The sequence below is a fragment of the Triticum aestivum genome, chromosome 6B, assembly GCF_018294505.1.
Source record: "Triticum aestivum cultivar Chinese Spring chromosome 6B, IWGSC CS RefSeq v2.1, whole genome shotgun sequence".
In the NCBI taxonomy this organism is placed as follows: Eukaryota; Viridiplantae; Streptophyta; class Magnoliopsida; order Poales; family Poaceae; genus Triticum; species Triticum aestivum.
Genome location: NC_057810.1, coordinates 40,010,831 through 40,019,661, shown reverse-complemented (window position 1 = coordinate 40,019,661; position 8,831 = coordinate 40,010,831).

Sequence of the window (8,831 nt, the reverse complement as noted above, 5' to 3'; positions counted from 1 at the left end):
AACTTGACGAACAGATGGATCCAATGGAGCTCTCCTCCCTTAATGAGCTCTTGGATCGCATCGCCGCTCTGGGTGTCGCTATGGACTATGATCGGATTGGGCTTAAACTCGACCAAAGGGAGATTAACTCTCCGCCGATCACCCATGAGATAGCGGTCGTGGAAGAACAACGTATGGATTCTCCCTCTATCTTGAGGACGAACTATGTCCGGATTCCCGAGCTCTCCAAGCCGGATACCCGTTTGCGGGAGGACATGACCCAAACCCCGAACTGAGAATCATGCGGCGGGCCAGAAAAATTAGGCAACCTCCCGGAGCCCGAGCCGCCAAGCTCGGAAGCTTCTCTGCCCGTGGGTCTCAGATCGGGTCAGGATTCGGACTTAAATCCGCCCACCCACCCAGATATAATCAATCATTCCCATATCAGACAAGAGCCCCAAGATACAGTACATCATTACTGGACCAGATTCCTCCCTGTGATAAACAAGGTCGAGGACTGTCGCGAGGAAGACGAAATCTCCCTCTTTTGCAAAAATCTCACGGACAAAGGGATCCTCAACGCTATAGGTCACTGCTATGTCTTGAGCTTGCATTGGTTTTCCCCGAAGAGGAGAGGGTGATGCAGCAAGTGTAGCGTAAGTATTTCCCTTTGTTTTGAGAACCAAGGTATCAATCCAGTAGGAGGCTTGTCAGTGTCAAAACCGGCGAATCTCGGGTAGGGGGTCCCAAACTGTGCGTCTAGGCGGATGGTAACAGGAGACAAGGGACACGATGTTTTTACCCAGGTTTGGGCCCTCTCGATGGAGGTAAAACCCTACTCCTGCTTGATTAATATTGATGATATGGGTAGTACAAGAGTAGATCTACCACGAGATCAGAGAGGCTAAACCCTATAAGCTAGCCTACGGTATGATTGTTGTTCGTCCTATGGACTAAAACCCTCCAGTTTATATGGACACCGGAGAGGGCTAGGGTTACACAGAGTCAGTTACAATGGGAGGAGATCTACATATCCGTATCGCCAAGCTTGCCTTCCACGCCAAGGAAAGTCCCATCTGGACACGGGACGGAGTCTTCAATCTTGTATCTTCATAGTCCAGGAGTCCGGCCAAAGGTTATAGTCCGGCCATCCGAACACCCCCTAATCCAGGGCTCCCTCAGTAGCCCCTGAACCAGGCTTCAATGACGACGAGTCCGGCGCACAAATTGTCTTCGGCATTGCAAGGCGGGTTCCTCCTCCCAATACCTCATAGAAGATTTTGAACACAAAATAGTGTCCGGCTCTGCAAAATAAGTTCCACATACCACCGTAGAAAGAATAATATTTGCACAAATCTAATCTGGCTGACGTATTCCGCAGCGTGACATCACGCCACGGCCAAGCCTTTATTTGAATCGTTTTACTGTCCCACCTCAGCGCGTTTAGCGAGGTGGTTTCCTTGGCACGTCTTGTCGAAGCAGAGATCGTGTCCCCTTATTCCGGGATTCTCATCTAGACGGGCGTGGGTAACACAACCGTGCCATTAATTACGGCGCTTGGGAGATATGCGAGTTTTACCAGGCTGGTGGGGGCACATAGTTTCGTCCGCCCATATAAGGGGATAAGGATCCACCTTTTTCATCTACGCCTTCTTCCTCCTTCGCTTATCCATTTCCGTGCACTCGAGCTCCAGCGCCCAAGTCCGCACTTCCCACCTCAACCTTCTCCAGCCATGTCCGGAGCGGGAGGCAGGTGGATACTTGTCCAACGACATTGCGCACCGGCTTCCAGACAAGGGGCAGCTCATCCCCACCCCCCGGCCCCATGAGAGCGTGGTGTTCCTCCCCCATTTCCTCCGCGGACTGGGCTTCCCGCTCCACCCATTTGTCCGGGGGCTCATGTTCTACTATGGCCTGGATTTCCACGATCTGGCCCCGAACTTCATCCTCAACATCTCGGCGTTTATCGTCGTGTGCGAGGCCTTCCTCCGCATCAAGCCCCACTTCGGCTTATGGCTGAAGACCTTCAATGTCAAGCCGAAGGTAGTGGGCGGCCAGCAAGCGGAGTGCGGAGGCGCCATGGTGGAAAAGATGCCCAACGTTATATGCCTCGAGGGATCCTTCGTGGAAACCATCAAAGGGTGGCAATCGGGGTGGTTCTACATCACCGAACCGCGTGACCCTGAATGGGCAGAGGCCCCTGAATTCCAATCTGGCATCCCCACACGGGTCGCGTCCTGGGAAGAGAAGGGCCTGTCGTGGGGTAATTCGGGAGAGCTGACCGGACTCCAAACCTGCGTCCGAAACCTGGTGGACAAGAAGGTTAAACTTGTCAACGTAGTCCAGGTCATGCTCCTCCGCCGGATCCTCCCGTGTCAACGACGGGCTTTTAACTTGTGGGAGTTCGACCCGGCCCAGCACCAAACTTTGACCAGGCTCTTTGACACAACGCACGAGGATGCCTGGAAGGTGCTATTCAAGGGCGCCGAGGTTCCCCCTCCCATTACCGAGGATCGTGGATTCTGCGCGAAGTGCCAAGCCAGCGTAGTAAGCTTGTTTTACCCTTTACGGGATACTTGTTTTTCATAGTTTGACTCTATGCGGGATCTAAGCTCCCGTTCCTTTGACATGACTGGCAGAAGAAGACCGGACAGATCGACTGTCCGGCTCCTTTGCCCGAAGGCCCAGCAGATGCCCGCTTGGCGAAGCTGCTGGTCCCGGCACCTTACGTGGTGCCGGAGAAGAAGGCCAAGAAGAAGGCCACGGGAACTCGAAAGAGTTCCTGGCGCCCGGTGGTGTCGGATTCATCGTCCGATGACTCCAAAGCGCACTCCTCCCATGAAGACAAGCAGGAGGAAGAAGAGGCCTCTCCCCCTCCAGCGGGGGGAGGAAAGAAAAGGAAGGCCGCCCCAACTAGGGGGGCCGGAGGGTCCAAGAAGGGAAGGACCCTTCCTCCGGACTACTCCACCAACACCGACGACGGCGAAGAGGAGTGGCCATCCAGGGCCAAGCCCCTGGCAAAATCGTAAGTATCCGGATACCAGAATAACTCATGGCGTTCCTTTATTGCATAGTATCTTCTGACGCTGAATATAATCATGCGGTCTGCCCAAGGCCCGGCTCGACGCTTCATCGAGCGGCTCCCTGGATTCGTCGGATGTGAATAGTCTTTCACTCCCGACTGCTACCTCCCCTCGCCCTACAGACGATGCCGAGGTGGAGTCCCAAAAGGGGCCAAGCCAGGAGGAGGTGGTCCTGGAGGCGCCGCAAGGCGACCTCCCGGACTCCAGGCGCAAAGGGGATAAAACCCCAAAGGGCTCTAAGTCCGGCCCTGGGCCGGACACCGCACTGGAACCTTCAGTGGTTCCGGAGTCCGGCAGGCGGCCCCCTAGTAAGAAGGGCAAGCCTACGACGCCGGTGACCTCCGTCCAACCGGAGGCACCGGATAATTTGCTGGAGGTGCTTAACGGCGCCTCCATCGACGAGGAGCACCGCACTATTATGAGTGCGGTGATCCAGAAGGTTCAGTCCGCCAAGAGCGGGCTGACGGAAGCCTGTGCCAGCCTTCTAACAGGCTTTGAGGTATGTATTTAAGATATGTAAAAATATTACCGCATAGACAGTAGCCCCTGATGCTCAGTTTAGTGTTCGGAAAGAAAAGCCAAACTGAGGATCTAAAAGATATACGCAGGAGTCTAACATAAGTATGTCAATATGGGAATGCAGGTTGCACTGCTGACCTCTGCCGCACTGACTGTGGAGGTCGATGCATTGAAGCAGAGCCTCGAGCGGTCTGAGAACGAGCTCGGCCTTGCCCAGAAGCAGCTCGAGGACAAGGAAGGTAAGTAATACCTTATGTAAGTATATAAAAAGATCTGGTTGCAAATAATGACAGGACCAACGTGAGTATTACAGGGGCCACAACCGAGGTGGCGACCCTGAAGGAAGCGCTGTCCAAGGCCGAAGCCAATGCGGCCGTGGAGCGCACCAAGCGAGAAAAGCAGGAGGCGCGGGTGGAGGAGGTGCAGCAAGAGCTCCATGCTCTCGTGAAAAAACACGAGAGTTTGGAGCTTGACTCAAAGACTCGAGAGTCCGAGCTCGCCTCGGCCCTTGAGAGCGCCAAATCTGCCAAGGCCGAAGCCCAAAAAGCCCTCCAGGAAATTGATGTGATGAAGAAGATAGCGGTGGGTAAGGCATTCTTTATGCAAAGCAAGCACGTGAAAGTGAATTACTTGTTACTTACCCGAGTCCCGAGCTCTCCAGGAGCATTCGCAGATATGCCCCGCAGTATGTCCGACGCTGCCGCATTCTACCGAGCCAAGGAAGGGAGCTCGACGGAGAAGGTGTCTGGTCCCGGTATGTTGAGGCCGGACACCCGGTGTCCTTGAGCGACCAGCGGAAGCAGCTGGTCGAGCTCCATAAGGTAGCCGAAGAGGCCATGAAGGGCCTTATAGTCCGGCTATGGCCTGGGGAGGTCATGCCTGGGAGCTACTTTGGGCTGGTGAGGCGGCTGGTGGATGCCTGTCCACGGCTTGAAGTCATCAAGCGCTTTGTATGCATTGAAGGCTCCCGTAGGGCCCTTGCCCATGTTAAAGTACACTGGGGCAAGATGGATGCTAAGAAGCTGGTGACAGATGGGCCACCGGAGGGCAAGGAGCATCGCAAGCCCGAGATGTATTATGAGGGCTTCCTGAAGGGTGCCCGCCTTGTGGCGGATGAATGTTCCAAGGATGTAATTTTTGAGTAAACTCGGTCGTATTATCTTGTGCGCTGAAAACTTGTTCATATGCGCTAAGAAACACTTTTTGAATTTAAAATATTACCTTCTGTGCGGCCGTTTATTAAATCTGGGAGATGGCGAGTTGTCGGCTTCTACCCCCATGCCATGAGTGTTGGGGTGTTTAGGATAAACCTGAGCGCTCTTGTTCCCATTCTTGGGTCCTTCGAGGGAGGCGCTCAGTGATGGGGTTATGTACCTAGGGTAGGGTCATGGACCTGATCCAAGTAACTTACCCTAGGACATCCCTAGAAGAGGTCGCCTTCCAGTCGACCAACGAGGATTCACTCGACTGGCCTGAAGGACTCGACCACGAAGACTCACTCGACCACCAGGAGGTCAAGAGGCACTCTGCACTGCAACGGCCTGTAATCAAGTAGACTTTATGATAGTATAAAGGCCTTTATGTGGGGCATTACCAGTAACGCCCCAGACTTAACTCACCTTAAACCCTCTCCTACGTGGGCTGGCTGGGGTCTTGGCGCACTCTATATAAGCCACCCCCCTCCACAGGCAGAGGGGTTCGGCACCTTGTAGTTCATACACTCATAATCCACTCGACCGCCTCCGGGCTCCGAGACGTAGGGCTGTTACTTCTTCCGAGAAGGGCCTGAACTCGTACATCCTTTGTGCTTACAACCTCTCCATAGCTAGGACCTTGCCTCTCCATACCTACCCCCCACTCTACTGTCAGGCTTAGAACCACGACAGTTGGCGCCCACCTTGGGGCCGGTGTTTTAGCGATTTTGTGGAGAAGTTGCGATTCTTCCGAGTACTTTCATCATGGTGTCTGCTGGAGTTTTGGTCGAGGGTCAAGAGATCCGTCTTGGCACTCTCACCTTCATCGCCGACGACTCCGCATGGCTCCAGGAGGCTCCACTCGACGTAGATGCGCTCCCCGTCCGCGGTGCGACGCATTTTCGCGCATGTGTCCGCGGCGTTCTGCAGCGGCAACCGTCGACCCAGTATCGGTCGGCTCCTCCATCGTCCACCCTCCCGGTCTCCCGCCAGCGCAAGCGCTCAGGCCGGTCGAGGCTTCAGCGATGGGTGAGTCACATGGTGGCTCACCAATCGGCCACTACCCAAGTTGCGGCAATCGAGCCCAACGAATCTCTCTACGGCTTGTTCGATCAGTCGACTGGCTCCGTAGAGACTGCATCCGAGTGCGGAAGCAGTGATCCAGCGGCGGAAATCTTGATGGTCGACGGGCCCCACAACCCTCCTGGCTTCGCCCGTGGTGGTGGAGCAGGTGACGGCGGCGACCCTGCACGAGGCTACGAAGAGTACCAGCCCGAGCCACTCGACTCTCTGCAAAGAGAGGAACTTCGCCGCAGGAACGAGGATCCCCTGCGTATTCCCATCGCAGGAGAAACCCCCGAGGCTCGTGCCTTGGAGGAGGCGCGTCTGGCCAATTTGGCCGAGCGCACTCGACTGGAGAACCTTCAGCGAGCACTCGACGAGCGCGCGCGGCAACGAGTTCCCGACACCAGTCGACGTCAACTCTTCCCGCCGACTCAGGTATATCGAACCCCAATTCAGAATTTGGCAGCTGCGGCCCGTATAGCAGAGTCCATCCAGCCTTCGCAGTCGGAAGCTGGCAGAGGTTTGCTGCAGATCAGGGATCTGCTCCGGGCAGCAGGAGATCAGAATTCAGCCATGTCTCAGTCGCGCAACAGAATTCACAGTCGATCCGTCACTGTGAATACGGTTCAGTCGACTCACAGCCCCAGATCGCCTCCGCGGCGCGAAGGGCGTGAGAATCGGCAAGATCAATATGGCGACAGACTCGACCGAGATGATAGGCGTCGAGTGCCCTATTCCCCTCCGAGGGGTGGGTCTTACGCTCCTTGGCAGCCAGATGATAGGCGTCAGTACAGTACAGGGCGTAGGGTTCCAGTTGACCCTAGAGAGCCAGGCTTCGACGCGCGATCCATTATCGTGCAAGGGTTGGTCGACCGGAACAGAGCCCATCGAGGCGCACTCGACAGAGATGTACCCACAAGCAGTCGAGTACATGTTTCTGGTCCTGAATGTTTCAGCAGAGCTATCAGAGCCGCAGTTATCCCCCCCCCAATTTCAGGTTGGCAACAGGAGTCAGCAAGTTCACTGGTGAGTCTAAGCCTGAAACTTGGCTTGAAGACTACCGAGTGGCAGTTCAGATTGGTGGTGGGAACGACGAGGTGGCCATGAAGCATTTACCCCTCATGTTGGAAGGTTCTGCCAGGGCATGGTTGACTCAATTACCTCCTAGCAGCATTTACACTTGGGAAGATATGTCCCGAGTGTTCGTCAGAACGTTTGAAGGGACTTGCAAGCGACCAGCTGGATTGACAGAGTTGCAAGTCTGCGTGCAGAAAGCTAATGAGACTCTCAGAGAGTATATTCAGAGGTGGATCACTTTGCACCACACTGTGGAAAATGTCTCTGATCATCAGGCAGTATGCGCCTTCAAAGACAGCGTCAAGAACAGAGAACTGAGTTTGAAATTTGGTCGAACCGGTGACATGACCTTGAGTCGGATGATGGAGATTGCTACCAAGTACGCCAATGGCGAAGAAGAAGACCGACTCCGAAGCGGCAAGCACAAGCCGAGTCAGTCGGAAAAGGGAAACACCAGTCGGAAACAGAAGTGGAAGGCTGAACCGGCAGCTCCTGGAGAGGCTCTGGCCGTGACTCAAGGAAAGTTTAAGGGGAAACCAAAAGGATCCTGGAACCCCAAGAAGGTAAAGGATAAAGAAGGGAACGACGTGTTGGATATGCCATGTCACATTCACACGAAGAAAGACGAAGAGGGGAATATCATTTACCCAAAGCACACCACTCGCCAATGTCGACTCCTGATCCAGCAGTTTCAGGGAAAACAGTCTAAGGACAAGGAGAAGGAGTCGGCCAAGGCCAAAGACAAAGAGGACAGTGAGGGAGGATATCCGCATATCAACTCCACTCTGATGATCTTTGCAGATGTGGAAAGCAGAAGTCGACTGAAAGTGATTAACCGAGAGGTGAACATGGTTGCCCCAGCAAAGGCAAATTATCTGAAGTGGTCTCAAACACCCATCACATTCGACCAATCTGATCACCCGACTCATATTGCCACCCCTGGGAGGCAAGCTTTGGTGGTCGATCCAGTTGTCAAAGGCACTCGACTGACAAAGGTGCTGATGGATGGTGGAAGTGGGCTGAACTTATTGTATGCAGACACATTGAAAGGTATGGGCATTCCGATGTCCCGACTGAGCACTAGTAACATGAGCTTCCATGGAGTTATACCAGGGAAGAAGGCCGAGTCACTCGGCCAGATAGCTTTGGACGTGGTGTTTGGTGATTCGAAGCATTTTCGCAAAGAAAAGTTGACGTTCGAGGTCGTGGATTTTCAGAGTGCATATCATGCCATTTTGGGGAGACCAGCCTATGCACGGTTCATGGCTCGACCATGTTACGTGTACCTCAAATTGAAGATGCCCGGTCCCAAAGGTGTGATCACTGTCACCGGCGATAGGAAAAAGGCAGAGGAGTGCTTTCAGAAGGGATCCAAGATTGCCGATTCCCAAGTGACAGCGGTCGAGTTCGAAGAATACAAGCAAAACGCAGATCCGAGTGACTTGCTGCGATCCAAGAAGCCCGCCACAGAGTCTGCATTCCAGTCGTCCGGTGAGACGAAGCCTGTTCACATTCACCCGACCGACCCCGAAGCAGCTCCGACCCGCATCTCTACAACACTCGACCCAAAATAGGAAGAAGCGCTCATCCAGTTCCTCCGTGAGAACTGGGACATTTTTGCATGGAAGCCCGCTGACATGCCAGGTGTTCCCAGGGGACTAGCTGAGCATCGCCTAAGAGTCGACTCGTCTGCAAAACCAGTCAAAGAGCATCTTCGGCGGTCCGCCGTCCAGAAGAGAAAGGCCATCGGTGAAGAAGTGGCTCGACTGTTGGCGGCAGGATTTATCCGAGAGATATACCACTCCGAGTGGCTCGCTAATGTCGTCATGGTTCCTAAGAAGGACAAGTCGCTCCGAATGTGCATTGATTTCAAGCACATCAACCGGGCCTGCCCGAAAGATCACTTTCCTCTCCC